Consider the following 19,647-nt stretch of genomic DNA (forward strand, 5'->3'; position numbering starts at 1 on the left):
TGGTAAAAAGGTAAACTATTTTAACCATAGATGTACTCTTTATACCATTCAATTAATATTTTATATTTGTGATAAAAATAACATATCAATACATTATAAAAATATTTTATTCAAAATACTACTTTCTCTTTTGTGGGTTTAGAAGGGTGTTACACTACATGCCCAGGAACTCCATATGTATCGCAGTTAAGGGCTACTACAGCCATAGTGGCTTCGGGAGTTATGGTCAAACTCTCGATCTTTTGAGTGAGAGCATCTACTTTAGCATTGACATGATCAAGTCCGTTCACTTCATACATGGCCCCCTTTGTTTGGGATTTCTCAACCGAAGTTCGCTCGTTTCCCCATTGGTAATGATTTTGTGCCTTGTTTTCTATGAGGTGATATGCATCTTCGAAAGGCTTATCCATTAGTGTGTCGCCAGCAGCAACGTCTATTGTCAATCTTGTCTTGTACAAGAGACCATTGTAGAAGGTCTGGATAATTAGCCATTGTTCTAGACCGTGACGTGGACAGAGTCTCGTCATGTCTCTGTATCTCTCCCAGACTTCGAAAAGTGATTCTCTATCTTACTATCTAAATCCATTGATTTGGCTTCTTAGCATAGCGGTTTTGCTAGGTGGAAAGTATCAGCTAAGAAATCTTTCTTCAAAGGGTTTCACCTCCCCGAACCAAGCAGCCGACCTAGAGCGTATATGGCAAGCCCTCGTTTTACCAAGCAGAGACGAGGGTTTGGGAGGAAATTGTTTTAGATCGTCCACCAAGCTGAAGATGAAAGACCTAATAGAAAAACAAAATATGTAAAATGTGAAGAACATGTAGATCTTTATTCCTCCTGAGGCAGGTAATTCCGCCTTCAGGAGCTCTAGTGAGCGTCCAGATCGATCTGATGATCGACTATGATCCACGCCTCACTTCATGTTTTTTGTTGAGAATTGTTCCCACTATTTAAGAGGAAATGTGCGTCATTGCCCAGGTATTTAAATGCATTCTCACTTTCACATCACTTTTCATTCTCTTACTAATTTGAGTGTTAGAGTGATAACCTTGCAGGTCAATCCCCTTTCCACCGTACCAGAAACTTAAATCCACCGTAGCAAACACCACTTCATCGTTTACCGAACAACTCTGATTTTTCAAAGAAAAAAATGTAAATTTTTTTATGGTATAACAAAACTAATACACACATATTTAAAAAATAAAAATAAAGAGATAATGTTTTTATCTTTCAAATATACTCTTATTTCATCTTTAATATTATCATAAATACAAATTAAATGATTGAATGGAGAGTTATGTAAATAATATTGATCAGTACTTAAAAATATACTTTTTGCAAAGAGATAAACCATTTAGAACCATAGATGTACTCTTTATACCATTCAATTAATATTTTATATTGGTGGTAAAAATAATATATCAATACATTATAAAAATATTTTATTCAAAATACTACTTTCTCTTTTGTTTAAAAATAATATATATATCAATACATAATAAAAATATTTTATTCAAGATGGAAGGAGTACTACATAAATATGCCATTAATTAAGTGTGATAATCACACCGTTGAATGGACCAACATGATCAAACACCTAAACTTGCACTGTCTAAGAAAATTTGGCTTGACAAGGACCCAAGGACCCAAACAACTGAATTCTCCATCTTGAATTAATCATACATCACTTATCCAATTAGAAGAGAATAATTAAAAGAAAGATTATGGCTTTAAATTATGGTTGAGAGGTTAGGGGAAGTTGGACTTAAGCAACAGATTTATTTATGATAATGAAGTCAGCAGCCTGTATAAATTTACCTAACAAATCTAAATCAAATCCAACTGAAATTGAATGCTTGACTAAGTTATTAACGGGACAACCGGCTTTTAATTTTCTATATCTTGTTCAATAAAATACCTCAACTTAGTTTCCTTTTATATATGAATATGACCCATTCCTTAGATTGCGTCCACTTTTATATGTTTGATCACAAATCATGGTGCCTTAACTAGTTTGTTGGAAGCTAAACAAACAATACACGTAATTTTGTTTTTACCGATTGTTAGTTGGTTCAGTGGTGATTGGCGCTGAATTTGTTAGGGAGAACCATAATTCGATCTCGTAACTGCGAACTGATCCCCCGAACCGAATTATATCGGTGGTGATAAGCCAAAAATAATACACGTAATTTTTTTTAATTCAATTTATTAAAACCAAATTCCCTAAGTATTGGTCATTTAGTTAAATGTTTTACTAGATGATTCAGATACATCTTTATCATGATAATGGAGTGATGACAAATTCTTATACGGTTGATTTTTTTTTTTTTATTTTCTTTATTATATCTCTAACTATAGAAGATGCACTTTTAAACACTCTCTTAATTAATTTAATGATAGTTGTAAGTGTGAGATTTAAAATTCAAAATAATTTATATCTGTATATATGAGCCATTTGAATTTTGATAGACTCTATAATATTCGTCTAAATATTCTAGAATTATTTTTAAGACAATTGAGTTTTTGTCTTTTAATAATCGCTCAGAATTTATCAATCTTGATCAAGTGTACTTTTAGGTGTATTTATCTCTTAATCTATTTTATTTCTTGAAACTTTAGTGATCTCTTTTTCTGCATATTAAATCTTGCTCTATATATTTTAAAATAGACCTTTATTAGCTTCAAAATAACCAGATATAAATATTTAGTATTCCCTCCATCTAATGTTTGGTGTTTTCTTTATTTATTTTAAATTATTTATTTTATTAAAATATTAATATAATATTTATTATTTCTTTCATTTAATTTACTCTTATTTATTATATTTTAAATCATATAATTATTCCACTACTTATTATTAATAAGGTTATTTTAGTAAATAATATTTATTTTATCATTGAAATCAATATAATTAATCATGATCTTAAAAAAGTGTGAAAATCTCAAAGAAAACACCTATTAGGACACGGTGAAGTATAACTTTAAAAAGAATAATTTCATTGATAAAATTTTAGCATAATAAAATTGTATGATTTTCAAAAAAATATATATATTGAAAATAACTTTTTATAAATAATTATTCTGAATAGTTTTAAATTTTAATTATTTTTTTTTAGCTAGAATACCATAACAAAAGGATGAATTATATACAATTAAGTTTATGAAATAGTATTTAATTAAGGTTATTATTAGAATTTTTATAAAAAGATTATCAAATAAATTTAATATTAAAAAAACTAAAACTAACATATACTTGTATTTATATTGGCCAATGAATGTTGACTTTATTGATAAAGAGTTAAATTAGTCAAATGATTATAAATTCAATTTTCGTTGTTGATGTGAAAATGTCTTTGATAAATAACTTTTAGGCATGCCCTCATATTACTGAGTCTCTAGAGTCCAAATTATTTAAATTTAATTAATTTTTTTTTTTGGATTTCAATCAATTAAAATTATAATTTTAGATTAATGAAAACATAAGATTTTAATCATAAATATTTTAAATAACAGATATGAGTTGTTGTGATTTGGGGCCTATAAGATATTGCAATTGCATTGCAGATAAACTTCACATCATATACTTAAAAAAGTGGGATGATCCTGTTCTGTTGATTATCCACGTTTCCAACCACTGCTTTTGTTCCCCACATAATTTACTCAATCAATATAATTCTGACATTTAACTATACATTTGCTAACCTTACATTACTCTCAATTAAATTTATTTATTATTTATTTGCCCACATATGTGGTGTTTGCAACTCATCTCCACTTAAATTGGTCCCAACATATGGTGTACTTAAATGGGTCATATGATCATGCAATATGTCATATGGGTATATGCTAATGTCATAACCCAATTAATTTCAACACTCAAAGCTTAAGATATTTGCAAAATAGTAACATGTCAATATGTCAACCACATTAATATCACATCTTAACCTAAGAATATTCACCAAGATTAAATTTGATTCGGGCTTTGAATTTTTTATTAAAATTGTATTTTTTTTCTTGTGATAAAATAAGGATGCATTTTGGATTAGTGTAGCTTAAAATAGTATCATTATAGAAACGAATGAATTCAAATCATTATTCACTTTATTTTCAAATTTGCTCTCAAGTTTTGTTAACTTCTAATTGGTTTCCACTATTTTTAAAAGCTAAGTGGCAGAGATAACAATGTTGGAGACTAGCTTATAGTAAAGTCACTTACCTGTTGGAGAGTTTTGAAAGAAGACTAATATGGCCCACTAAAAAAAGAAAGTGTAAAAATAGTGTGTTTTTAAAAATATATATATATATATATATATATATATATATATATATATATATATATATATATATATATATATATATATATATATATATATATATATATATATATATATATAAAGAATAAAATAAAACTCGATTAGATACAAGAAAAAGTCAACGGATAACCAAGTCTAAAATAAAACAACAACTATATTAAAAAAATATAAGTGCTACAATATGAGACCAAAAGAGCATCAACCTCTTAAAAGTAAAACAAGTAAAATTTCAATAAAAAAAATATCATCTAGAAAAGCAACCTCCAAGTGACCCATCAAGAAGTCACACCCACAAGGCGAAAGACACTCAATCATTCCATTTGCTTATACAATGAGTAGGATTCTCAAGCCAATCAGAGAAAGTACAAGAGTTACTCGCATGTCTACAAAGATACTATTTTCACGCTGGGAATATACATTTATCTTTCAATTCCTTCACAGTGGTAGCATAGGAAGAAAGCACAAATTGTTTTGGGATTTCCAAATTGATCGAATCACAAGAGTTCTAAATCATAACCAAATCACCCCTCAATTTAGGTCTATCATGTAGAGATCTAATGAACTGGAAAATAGAATTAATATCATTAGGAAGAACGAAACACCACCCCTAACCACCTAAAGATTCCATACCAAACAGACTTGTCAGGTCACTAGACATAAACAAATGATCAACCGACTTTGCACACCGACCATATAATAGACACATGACATTCTCAAGAACTACCACAATCTTATGCCTAAACAGATTAACTCTAATAGAAATCTTCTTTTGAAGGAGTTGCTAGGAAAAAATCTACTTTCGAGGTAGTCTAACTAACCTAAATAAGAGAGAGAACTCTATTCTCCATGATAGCTGGAGAATACCTAAACAAATCACTTTGGAGGAGAAAATAGTAAGCTAGAACAACAGAGAAAATGTCAATGTCAGAGTGACTCCAATCCTAGCTATCAGAAACAGAGGTTAAGGTCACATTCTAAAGGAGTAGAAAAAGATTACGGGACATCGTCTTCTAATAAACAAAGAGGGATCTTTTCCATCTCATATCCCAATTCAAATTACCATTCACACAAAATCCAACCTTAACCCACACTCTAATTGTGTTGGTTAGAGATACTGAACAACTTCAAAACCTAAGAGCTAAAAGGGTATTTCTTACCCATAGATCCTTCTAGAAAGATGTTAGGAGGCCCAAACCCACTTTCCCACTAAGACTCGGCACAAACCATCTAGGGGTATCAACATCTCCTAAACCAAGAAGGGACGCCTATTTCCAACATAGTGAAGTAGAACGGAAGCCAACATATCTACCACCAAGAATGGAAGTGAATACTTGTGCTTCATACTTGGCAGATAAAATATCCCACCAAAAGTTGATGGATCCAAAAATGAATCTCCATCTCCACTTAACCAACAGGTACAAATTGACCAGGCGGAGTTCCCAGGTCCTCAAACCTCCATATGGCTTTAGGTTTACAAATATTAGACCACCTAATCCAAGGAATCTTAGATTTCCTATTAGATTTACCCCAAAGAAAGTTCATTTGGATCCAGAAAACCTTCTACCAAATATTGATAACCATATGTAAGAAAAACAATTAAAAGATAAGTATATCATTAAGGACCGAATTAAATAAAATTACCTGACCCCCCAAATTAACATACCCATGCCTCTACGATCATAATGTGCTAGACAACAGATTAACCAGAGGATCTGGTGTAGACATACTACGAGTATTAGCTCCCACTAGTAACCCAAGAAGCTTGAAGGGTGGACTCTTTCTTAAAAAGTTGTTATTCAAAAAATTCACCTGAAGACCTGAGGCAAGTTCAAACCCCCTGAAGAATAGCCTTATTCGCCTAAAGATTAGCTAAACTAACCTCTGCCAAAATAATAATATCATCCACATACTAGAGACGAGAGACACTTGTTGTTCCTTTGATTGGCTGCTTTAGGTAAAACAAGATGAGCAACAAGATGTGGGACAAGATGTTCCAGCATGTGTGCATCATTTGGCCTCAGTCTATTAGATATATTTGATGAGTAATTATGAGCGAGATTTTGTTGGGTTCCTGGGAGATTTGTTGTTGTATCTTATAACAATATGTTATTTAGTAAGATTTTCTAAAAATATTTAATAAGATTAACATGGGTTGGAAGTGGATTACCTTTCTTGGGTTGGAAGACCCCCCACACGTATGCTACGTTGCACCTATCTTGGATGGAACTAACTATGAATATTGGAAAGCTAAAATGGTTTATTTCCGTAAATCCATGGACACCAAAACATGGAAGGCTGTTATAAAAGATTAGAAACACCCTGTGACTACCTCTCAAGATGGAACATCAATCTTAAATCCTGAAGTTGATTTATCTAAAGAAAAAATTTGAATGTTATATTCAGTGGTGTGGACAAGAACACGTTTAGACTAATAAACACTTGTATTAAAGTCAAAGAGGCTTTCGATATTCTCAAAACTGTTCATAAAGGCACATTCAAAGTTCGTAAGTCAAGGTTACGGCTCCTCACAAACAAATTTGAAAATCTCAGAATGAAGGAAGATGAATCCATCTCTAACTTCAACATTCGCTTTAGTGACATAGCCAACAATTCTTTTAGGAGAGACTGTTTTTAAGAAAAATTGGTCAAAAAAATCATCATATCACTACCTAAGAAGTTTGATATGAAGGTTACAGTTGTTGAAGAAGCCCAAGACTTAAGAAGCATCTAAGTTGATGAACTCATTTGTTCCCTACAAACCTTTGAGATGACTATAAGTGATAGGTATGGAAAAAAGAACAAGAGTATAGCATTTGTACCCAACACTAAAGAAAATAAAGATCATTGTGAGAAGGATTTTGAAGAAAGTCTATCATATGCTATAACTTTTATTGGTACAAATTTTTTTAAAAAAAATCCTTAAGACTGAATAGAAAAGAAAGGACATATGTCCAAGACAAAGTGTTAGACAACGGTACCCAGTGCAAGAGAAAATATGAAGACAACCCAACCAGAGGCAGAGGAATACAACCCTATGTTTTTAAAGAAGCGGAAAAAGGGAATGTCAACCACTTAGTCTGAATATGATGTTGGGAGTTAAGAAGAAACATCTAATAAGGTGATGGCCTTCACTGGAATGATTTTGAGAGTGATTCTAGTGATTAAGACATCACTGATGATGAGTTAGCTGAAACATACAAACTCTTGTCAACAAGTGAGAGAAAGCATGCATGCTAGGAGAGAACCAAAACAAACCTACAAGTGCTCTCCTTTAGGAAAAAGAGAAACTTGTTTCAACCATCACTAGTTTGAATGAGGAAGTCACTCTGTTAAATTCCAAGCTTGAAAATATGATAATTTGTTTGTATGTTGAACAATGGTTCAAATATGCAAGATGAAATCTTGGAAGTTGGGAAAATGTCTAAGAATTTGAAGGGAGTAGGATTTGACTACAACTACATGAATAAAAAAATCAAAATTCCCACTAAGAAGATTGTCCCCCTGAGAAAACGACATAGTTTCTAATGTTAGACCATATATCCCAACATCTGGTTCGACATAAGTATCCTTAAAACAGAGGCAAGAAGAGCTCATCATGGAGATATCACTACTGTGGAAGATATGGTCATATAATTCCCTACTACTATAGAATGTATGGATATCTTCAGCCCTATAATCGACCTAGGCTCAACAGGAAAAAAAAGGAAAGAACAATCAGGCAAGGAAAGTATGGAAACTCAAAGAAACTGCCACAAGTCTTATATCTCATACATCTCTTAGAGTTTCCTCGAGATAAGATTGGTACTTGAATAATTGATGCTCCAGGAACATGACAGGAGAAAATAACTATCTATAAGAGTTAAATCCCACTCTAATAGTTATGTTACTTTTGGTGATGAAGCTAGAGGAAAAATCAAGGATATAGGAAAATTGGTATGTCTAGGTTTCCCTTGCCTTGATAATGTGTTTCTAGTAGAAGGACTTATTATTAACTTGATTAATATTAGTCAACTTTGTGATCAAGGTATGAATATGAACTTCAACAAATTAGAATGCATTATTACCTGTAAAAATAAAAAAATATGTAAATGAAAGGTTCATGGTCCAAAGACAATTGCTATATATGGATATTTCAAAATAAGAATCATCCCTCAACATGCCTGATATTCAAGGTAGATAAGACAAGGTTATGGAACCAAAAACTTGGTCATATTAATCTTAAGAGCATGAAGAAGATCATAGCTGAAGAAGCTATCAAGGAATTACTAAAGCTAAAAATTGAAAAAGGCCAAATATATGGAGATTTACAAATAGCTAAGCATACCAAGATGTCTCAAAATAAGAATCATCCCTCAACATGCCTGACATCCAAGGTAGATAAGACAAAGTTATGAAACCAAAAACTTAGTCATATTAATCTCAAGAGCATGAAGAAGATCATAGCTAAAGAAGCTATCAAGGAATTACCAAAGCTAAAAATTGAAAAAGGCCAAATATATGGAGATTTACAAATAGCTAAGCATACCAAGATGTCTCACAAGAAGCTTAACACATTACCACCTCTAAAGTTCTGAAGTTACTTCATATAGATCTCATGGGGCCTATGCAAGTAGAAAGCCTGAGTGGAAAAAGATATGTCTTCATGTGTGTCAATGATTTTTCAAGATACACTTGGATCAGCTTTATTAAAGAAAAATCCCACACCTTTGATCTCTTCAAAGAACTATGTCAACGTCTCCAAAGAGAAAAAGTGAGTGAGATAGTTAAAATAAGGAGTGAACATGCCAAGGAATTTGAGAACTCCAAGTTCTCCGAGTCTAGTTCCTTTGAATGGATTGGTAATGAATTTTCAACACCTATCACACCTTAGCATAATGGATTGGATGAACATAAGAATATAACCTTGCAAGAGTCAGCTAGAATCATGTTGCATGAAAACAATCAACCTTATTATTTTTGGACATTAGCCATGAATAAATCCTGTCACATTCACAATTATGTGACCATAAGACCTGAACCCAAAGCAACTCAGTATGAGCTTTCAAAAGGAAGAAAACTAAATGTCAAACATTTCCATGTCTTTGGTAGCAAGTGCTACATCTTAGAAGATCGTGCTCAAAGAAGAAAGTTGAATTCCACGAGTGATGAAGGAATATTCCTAAGTTACTCCAAAAATAGCAGAGATTACATAGTATATAATAAATGGACGAGACAATGATGAAATCAATCAATGTTTCCATTGATGATACTCTTGAAGATATGAAAGAAGTTGAAGATGAAGATGATGTATCTCCTCAATATACTGATGTCCCACACAAGGAGTCTGACATTAAATCTGGAAACATAAATGTTGAAAAACCCTCAAACCAACAAGGGGCCATCTATTAGAATTATGAAAGATCGCCCTATTGAAAATATCATAGGAAATATGAATGAAAGAGTCACCACCAGATCCAGAGATATGATTTCCAACTCTTGTTTCATTTCCAAGATTGAACCCAAGTACATCAAGGAAGCCTTAAATGATGAATTATGGATAAATGGTATGCAAGAGGAACTGTGTAAATTCAAAAGAAACAAAGTTTCAGATTTAGTTCCAAGACTTGAAAATGTGAATGTCATTGGTACCAAATGGATTTGCAAGAATGAATTTGATAAAGTGGTAATATAACAAGGAACAAGGCTCGTTTAGTGGCTCAAGGGTACACACAAATAGAAGGAGTAGATTTTGATGAGACATTTGCTCTAGTTTCTCACCTTGAATCTATTAGATATTACTACGAGTCTCTTGCATGTTTAAATTCAGATTATACCAAATGGATGTTAAAAGTGTATTCTCGAATGGGTATCTTAATGAGTAAGATAAGTCATACACTATTTCCTCTACTATTGGATAACTCATCTCTAAAGATAATCCACATCATGCATGGTTCAGGTGTGGCAAATGTCATTTCTTCAAGAAAGTCTATGAAAACTTGAGATTTCGGGGCCTTCCTTGGCTCAAAGAATATGCCAAACTCGAATACTTTGATTGAACAATTAGTCATCCATCTCACAAGGTCCAGATTATGAAGTACTTGCTTAAGAGGGTGGTTGATTCAGATGATGATGGTATGTACCATAAATAATGTAGTAACTTTACTGAAGTAACGTTCAAGGCTAAATTCATTTTCTCAATCTTCTGGTAACACATTTCTAGGTCGGCTAGCTCTTTGGAAATAAAATATAACAAGCTCTATACTATGCCAAATTCTTGGTTGTGGTAGAGCTGACTACTTCGGCTGATGCAACAACGTAGATGAATAAAGTATCTCCATCTAGTGGTCTAGGCAGCAACGATGAAGTGGATAATGCCAGTTTCAATGGCAAGAATGCTCGCTTGCATTCTAGAGTTCAATTTGTACATATTTCCTTAAAAAAATATAGAACGGTATTGCTTGCTGGGCATATCTCAAAATGAACCTATTAAGGACGGTAAGAATCCAATTTAACATCATGATATTTTCTATGGTCGGAGTCTCCATCTTAATAATTGAGCCACATTTGTCGAGGTTGGCTTTGATGCATCTCTCTGTCAAATAGAAATTCGAGGAATCGCAAGCCATGACCCAAATGTGAATTTCTTGGGGTTAAATCTCATGTTGTATCGTCGAACCTGGTTGAACACATTAGTGAGGTGTTCATCATGCAGCTGCTCATTGCTGGATTTTATAATAATATTTTCTGGGTAGACTTCTAGTATCGCACCAACTTCTTTATCAAAAATGTTATTCCTAATTCTTTGGTATGTTAAACTTGCTTCCTTCAAGCCAAAAAACATAATGTTGTATCGATAACTAACATGCTCCGTCCTGAAATCACTCACGTCTATCTGCATTATGTATGATAATTTGATTGTACCTGGAATAAGCATCCATAAACGGCAATATTTTGCATCCAACTGAGTTTCCTACAAATTTATCAATCTTGGGGAATGGGTAGAAATCTTTCGAGAATGGCCAATTGTAGTTGGTGTAGTTAATGAAGTTGCATGTCTCTGCTACCTTAAGGGTTATGATTTTGTTGATTGTCTTTTAAGATTTTGGTTTTAGTGTTATGTCATTGAGTTCCCTCATCAATTGCGCATTTTGGATTGAGTTTTAGATCCGTATTTTAGCATGCATAAATCAAATTGTTGATTATAGTGTAAGCAATATGTGTGGACCGTCCTTTCGGGCCATACCCCTCCCGTGGGTGGGATACGTGAACTGACTCTTTTTTGTCGATCGGACGCTTTCGCGTCTCTTTTGAAAAAAGTTTACAGAGTCGCCACCGACCTTTTATTTTATCCAATGAAGGAAAGGTTTATAAAAGAAACAGAAAAAAGACCTTTGAGAGATTCTGGGTAAGGGGGTAGGTTATACAAAGGGAAGGTGTTAGCACCCTTTGTATCCATGGTTATCCATGGGCTCTTTAGTTTGCTTAGCTCATTTGCTTTACTTTTCAATTGATTCGGAATGCTTTACCTGTGTTTTTGAAATACCTTTGCAAATAGAATTTGTAATGATCCTTGTGCGGATATATACAAATGCTTGTTTATCTTTCGAAAGATGTTTTGAAAAGAACGTTAATTTTGTAATGATCCGTGTTTGGATGTATACAAAATATTGTCTTTTGGAAAATTTGTTTTGAAAAACAACAGTGTATGAGAATTTTGTTTGTTTTGATTTTTGAGCAAGCAAACTAGGAGGTCTACCCTGAGTTAGGAGGTCTTTATCCTTGTTCCCTTTAAAAATCTATCCATTCGTCGGATATAAACAAAAGGTTCGATTTTGTACTCGAAACAGTAGAAATGTAACTTTGATTTTGAAAAGAGTGAAAAGGGGTTACCCTAGGAGGTGCAAATGTGATTGTGATTGAATTCAGGTATTTATCTTTGAAGTTAGTGATCTGACGGTTCAGTTTTATCTTTGACATACACGCAGTTTATATGGGTGCTGGAAATTAAAATGCGGAAATGTAAAGTGCAGAAAGTAAATCTACGCTATTACATCGATTGTGCGGGAAATGTAAACTAGCCTATTTACATGAATTTGACATCCTATACATTTATCTAGGAATTTTAAATTGCAAGAAATAAAAGGCATATTTTTGTATTTTTGTGATTTATTTTAAATATAATTAATGCATTATTAATTAATTTAAAATAAAGAAAAGATGGAAATATGATTAAACCTAGCAAATAAGTTTAAAAAATATGTACAAAATGTTTGTTAATTGATTTTAGAACAAAACTAATTTTTTTGGAATTTTTGAAATTGTTTTTTTTGGATTTTTTAAGTTAATTAAAACATAATTATATAAATAATTACACAAATAATTAAAGCTTAAAGAGAAAATTATCCTAAATATGTACAAAATTAGTTTATGATATATAAACAATATTTAACACAAAGAACAATTTTTTTTATGATTTTTTGATTGGTTAGAATAATTAATAAGCAAATATATAAATACATACTAATTAATTATGAAAAATATTGAAATTTTGAAGAAAAAATAAAATATTTTTGTTTCATAAAAATAATATATTATTTTAGAAGTTTAAAATATTTTTTGTGAATTTTTTGGGATTTTTTAACTATTTTTAATTATTTTTGCAAATAAAAATAAAATAAAATAGAAAATTAAAAAGGATACTAATCTGGTGTGGAAGTCAGATGAAGGTGCATGGTGTGGTTGTGTGTTATGGTGTGTTGGATTCATTTTTAATGAAGATCTATGGCCCAGATTGAAGAGAGCATGACATAATGATAAGACTGCATGCACTGAATTCAAAATGAATTCAAACTCTTGATGGGGTCCACACGCGCCAAAGCTGGCCAATGGAGAAGCCAGATGCGTCCACGCGTGCAGTCAAACATTCAACTACACTATTCATCATCTTCTCCAAGTTACCTGCGGATTTAGCTGCGAACTTACCTGCAATTTTACCTGCGGATTTCACCTTCGAATTTCTGGATTTTTGAAACCTACAAAAACGCATGAAAATAAAAACCACAAGGACCCAGATCTACTAAAGATGACCTCCTGAGTCCAATGGTGAGGTTAGTTTTCTCATTTGACCACGTTAAGTATGAACACGAAGAGGTTGAAGCTTTGAGCTTCAACCATGGCACCCCACGATTCAGGGCTTTAAACTCACATGTTAAACGTTAGATCTACCCCATATGATCTCAAATGGATGGCAAAGGCATTAGATTGTGTTTAAATAAGCTTATAGTTTAGATATCACAAGTTGATAATATGCATGAATATGTTATTTTTGAAATACGTATTCTATGAGTATGTAGCCATGGTTATTGCTTCTAACTTACTATATTAAGTGCCAGGAGATGATTAGAGCAATTGGTTTGTATTGATAGTGATTGAAATATATAATTCGAAAGTTACAAAGTATGGAGAATTTTGAGAATTTTTAGAGGTTTCTTTGCTATACTCTTGCTATCTCTTCGTGTCTCCCCTGTTGCTGAAGTATGCTACTCCTTTTATAGCCAAAAGGCTGCTTGGAAGTGAAGCAATAAGCTATAGTTGTCTTTGTTGAAAGTTTGGTTCTTTAATATTAAAAAACTTTGAATTTTTGACCAAGCCTTGACTCCATTCAATGCTCTTGTCTTGGGCATCAATCTTCTGCAGAAAATTGAAGATTTTGGAGGTGAGTCATACTTGGAGACCAAGTCACCAATTATCCATGCAATTTTCTTTTGATTTTAATCTTAAAATAAGATAAAATCATGTCAAAAATGGATAATATAGATGTGGGCTTTGTCTTGGTCGTGGGAGGCCCATAGTAACATGGCAAAGATGTTTGGACCATAAAAACTTGGCATCTTTTGGAAAAAAAACATTTTTGAGCAATGTTGATTTCATGCATTTTCCCAAAATTTAGCCAACTTCAACAAGGTGTAAATCCTTCAATTTTTGTCATATGAAGGAGATCTTGCACTTTTTGGAAACCTCAAAGAGTCCTCTAACCAATGTCTTTGGTCTCATGTCAAAATGATTTTTGGTTCTCCTTGTGTGTCCATTTGAAAAAAGTGTCTTTTTGTTGACTTTGAAAATGACCTGTAATGTCTTTGGCCATATTTTTCAAATGGTGAATGCTATGACCATGGGATCAATTGCATTTGAAAGATAATTGAATTTCCTTCAAAATGAGCTTTGGTTGACATTTTTTGGATGAAGGATGAGAGAGTTATGATCAGTCAAAGTTGAGTTGACTTTTCAGGCAAAAACCCTAATTTTGAATCTTAGGGTTTTGTTGATTTTTGATCTTTCCTTGATGAATTGTGATCATCCAATGATCAAATGTTGAATCCTTTGACAAAATATGGACTTTGACAAAAAATTTCATTTTTGACTGTCAGTTGACTTTTTTGGTCAAACGGGTCGTCTGTTGACTGTTTGAGCTGCTGACGGTGCGTCTGAGTGAATTGAAGTTTGAAAATTTGTATGATGGTACTTTGAGATGTATGGATGTATATGAAATCCATTTGAGCTCTCAAAACTTGTTGCTCTTGTTAAAACAAGAAAAACCCTGATTAGGGACTGTCTGTATAGGAGGCAGTTAAGCGTACCTGATTTTTGTGCAGTGTTGAGTTTCTGCTAATCATGTGATATTCAGAAGACTTCTAACACAAAAATCTTGGAAATTTGAATTGTGAATGATTGATTTGATTGATTGTACAAATCACTGTGAATTGTACTGTCTGCAGTTTGTCTGTCAACTGACTGTTCGTGTACTGAAGCAGCAGTTAAAGTGAAAAATCAACTGTCAAAGTTAATTTTCTTTTTTGTTGTTATTTTTGTTTTTGTTTGGTGTGAAGCATGAAAATTTATTTACATGACTTGTTAGAAAACAGAAACATAATAAATAACTGATATTTACGGTATGCGGGCAAAATTACCGATAATAACCTGAAAATTATTTAATGCACAGAAATAGAAATATTTGACTGGCAGAAAATACACAAAATATTATCTTAGTAATTAAGCAATATTATGACAAATAGTACAACATTTAATACTGACAGTATAAATATTACATACTATATTGAAAAGTACGACGAATAGACGGTACGTTTAAGAAAATAAGAAACACGGCAAACTTTAAAAATGACGGTTGATGAACCATGCTATGATCAATAACATGTAGATGATTGGGAGCATAACCATTGCAGGTCCACACTCCTCAGGACTGTGCAGGCAGAAGAAAGTCATGATCACCGTAGCAATGGTGATGACTGTAAGAAACAGTGTCTCTATCCATTTTGCCATTCTTGTTAGGGAAGAAGAAATGATGGATTATGAGGTAGGAATTTGAAAGATGATTTAGAATTTGATGTGAGATTTGTGAAAAGAATGAGAGGTATTTATAGAATGGAAAGATGATAGAGACGTTGGGGAATGATGTGATTCCGTACAAATGGAAATTTTGAGTGGAAGTGAGATTTGAAAGAAAGTGTAAGGTATTGTTGGAAAAAGAGAGATGGAGAATAAAGTTGAGATTTGAATTTGAAAGGAGAGATTTGAAAAGATTTTTGAAAATAATGGAATATAGTACAAAAGTTAGTGGGAAACCAAAAACAATTGTTACCAGTACAGTGTGAGTTTCCTGCTTTTGCGCCTGCAAAAAGATTTAACCCTGCATGAACTGTGTTAGTACTATTTATCTGTAAAATAAATAAATAGTATTTGTGGTGTAATGAACAGCATTTGGCGTTTGCGTAAGAATAAATTCCACTGTTAGCCAAGTTACTGTGTAAGAGAAATTCTGAAATTTAAGCACTTCATATGTTTAGGATATTTGAAATAAAAATCCATGTTTATATGAAACTCTTAATTTTCAGATTGAAGTTTTCTTAAAAAAGATGCGGGCAAATTTTGGGGTATAACAGTTGCCCCTATTCAATCTTCTTAAACCTGAAGAGATTGTCTGAAATCTGAGGGTAGAAGATGATTGAATAAATAGATGCCCTGAAAATTTGCACTTACCTTGATCAGCAGAGATGTTGGAAGTTGCATTTGAATGTTGTCTGTGAAATGTTGTTGGCAGATTGAAACATTACCTGAGATGGGCTTTTCGAATGCCACCTGGACAATGTGTTGATGGTTTGTTCATCAGAATGAATCTGTTGATTATATCTTGATGAAGGACTTGAAAGTTGATCATTGTGGAACCGTCTGAGGTATCACTTTAGATCTGCAAGATTAGATCGTTCTGGAACCGTCAGAGGTATCGCCTTAGATCTGCAAGATTAGATCGTTCTGGAACCGTCAGAGGTATCGCCTTAGATCTGCAATGTTAGATCGTTCTGGAACCGTCGGAGGTATCGCCTTAGATCTGAAATGCTAGATCGTTCTGGAACCGTCGGAGGTATCGTCTTAGATCTGCAATGCTAGATCGTTCTGGAACCGTCTGAGGTATCGCCTTGGATCTGTAATGCTAGATCATTCTGGAACCGTCTGAGGTACCGCCTTAGATCTGTAATGCTAGATCGTCCTGGAACCGTCTGAGGTATCGCCTTAGATCTGAAATGCTAGATCGTTCTGGAACCGTCGGAGGTACCGCCTTAGATCTGTAATGCTAGATCATTCTGGAACCGTCTGAGGTACCGCCTTAGATCTGTAATGCTAGATCGTCCTGGAACCGTCTGAGGTATCGCTTTAGATCTGCAATGCTAGATCGTTTTGGAACCGTCTGAGGTTTCGCCTTAGATCTGAAATGCTAGATCGTTCTGGAACCGTCGGAGGTATCGCCTTAGATCTGAAATGCTAGATCGTTCTGGAACCGTCGGAGGTATCGCCTTAGACTAGCAATGTTAGATGATAAATGAGTTGAGAATGAGAGTTCTTCAGAGTGAATCTTTGGTTTGATTGTATCTGAAAGGACTGCTTGTCTGAATAAGATTCAGGATGAACACTGCATGTGAGTGAGAAACATCTTTGCTGAAGACATCTGTCTACCTGAAAAATCAAGTTAATAATATGCGATGTCTATGATGCATGTATGATATGAGATCCTCGAGCTAGAGGAGAAATATGCAAGTTATGTTGTGTATGAATATGCGTATGATGCATGATTGTGAATGTGAATATGAGTGTGATGCATGGTTTATGCAGCTTAGAGCGTGTCAAGCTCCTGATTGGGAAAATAAATCCCAACTTAGTCGTCAAGAAATGAAGGCATTGTGATTGGGAAAATAAATCCCTGCTAGCCATTTGGAAGTGAAGGCATCGTGGTTGTTGATGATCTTCTGTCTCGCTTGAGTACCCTGGGTTGGGGAAATTCTTTGAGAACCAGGATGTTCTATTGAAGGATCTTTGATTACTGCTCGGGGATGAACAGTAGTTTTGAGAGTTCGGACTGTGACGCCCTTTGAAGTGGGAATGAGGAAGATGCATAATCCTCCGATGCACTATCTGACCAAATTTGGGTGCGGAGATCACACCTTCTGAAGACAGTAATCTGGAACAACCCTGCTGGGGAATAAGACTTCTTTCGAAAGAAAAATCTTTTTGAGAGATTTGTTGAGGAATGTGTCTCCATTGGGGAAACTTCCTTCTGATGCTGGTTTAGGATAATGTCCAAATAATTGGGACATGTCCGGAATGCTATTCCTGTTTTTCCTGGTAAACATCAATCATATTCAAATGCATATGTTCATTCAAAATATCATTGGGATGCTCGCGTATTCAAAACAGAAAAAATGAAAATGTTAGTTATAAGCTGCATTGATTTTTGAAAAGGTGCCGTGATAGGCGGATTAGTATAGGGAGACAACAATCCTAGAAGTAGGAAATTGTCAGAAAGTTTTGAAAAGTATTTATGAAAAGAAATAGCTATGTGAGAACGATCCAGTCAAGTTTCAATTCTGCTATTGCCAATCTGTCTTCGAGCATCTCATCCCTCACTTGTTGGAAGAAAGTGATTGGACTGATTGGTGTCTTTGAGGTGTTGAACCTTGTCGGTGAGTAGGCAGCTGAGCGGGACATAGTTGTATGCTTTATTCCCTAATTTTTGCCTAGGCTGCCCTTTCAGGTTTTCAGCCTACCGGGATTGTATTTGTTTTGTCTCTAATTTTTGCCTGGATCGCCCTTTCGGGTTTTCAATCCACCGAGACGCTCATTTTTGCCTAAGTTGCCCTTTCAGGTTTTCAACTTAGCGAGCTGTATTTTTTTATTTTTTTTTTTTTAAGCAAAGTACTTTTTGACTATGTCCGCATTCACAGGGTGTGGGAAATCCTCGCCATCCATGGTGGTAAGCAACATGGCACCGCCGGAGAATATTTTCTTGATTATGAATGGTCCCTCGTAGGTGGGGGTCCATTTGCCTCTGGGATCACCTTGTGGTAAGATGATGCGTTTGATAACCAGTTTGGTATGCTTGACTTTTGACTTTCTTGTTGAATGCTTTGATCATGCGCTTTTGGTATAGCTGGCCATGACAGATAGCTGCAAGTCTTTTCTCATCGATCAAGTGTATTTGGTCGAATCGAGTTTGAATCCAATCGTCTTCGTCTAGATCGGCTTCTTTCATGATCCTTAAGGAAGGAATCTGGATTTCGATTGGGAGAACTGCTTCCATACCGTAGACTAACGAGAATGGAGTTGCCCCTGTTGAAGTACGCGCAGATGTGCGATAACCATGAAGAGCAAAAGGTAACATCTCATGCCAGTCTTTGTAGGTTACTGTCATCTTTTGTATGATTTTCTTGATGTTTTTGTTGGCGGCTTCGACAGCGCCGTTCATCTTTGGTCGATATGGAGAAGAATTATGATGTTTGATCTGGAACTGCGTGCAGAGTTCAGTAATCATTTTGTTGTTTAGATTCGTGCCATTGTCAGTGATGATCCTTTCGGGGATGCCGTACCGACAAATGAGATTGTGCTTGATAAACCTGGCTACCACATTCTTGGTGACAGAAGCATATGAAGCTGCCTCTACCCACTTTGTGAAGTAGTCAATAGCGACCAGGATAAAGCGATGTCCGTTGGAAGCAGTAGGTTTGATTTCTCCAATCATATCAATACCCCACATTGCGAAAGGCCAAGGAGCCGTCAGAACGTTTAATGGAACTGGAGGTACATGCACTTTGTCGGCATATATCTGGCATTTGTGACAAGTTTTGGAATGATGATGGCAATCTGTCTCCATGGTAGACCAGTAGTAACCTGCTCTCAAGATCTTTTTAGCCATTGTATGTCCGTTGGAATGAGTACCGAGGGTACCATTGTGTATGTCTTCCATGATTTGTTCTGCTTCCTTCTTGTTTACGCAACGAAGTAAAGTCGAGT

This window comes from Vicia villosa, linkage group LG2, assembly GCF_029867415.1.
Source record: "Vicia villosa cultivar HV-30 ecotype Madison, WI linkage group LG2, Vvil1.0, whole genome shotgun sequence".
Lineage (NCBI taxonomy): Eukaryota > Viridiplantae > Streptophyta > Magnoliopsida > Fabales > Fabaceae > Vicia > Vicia villosa.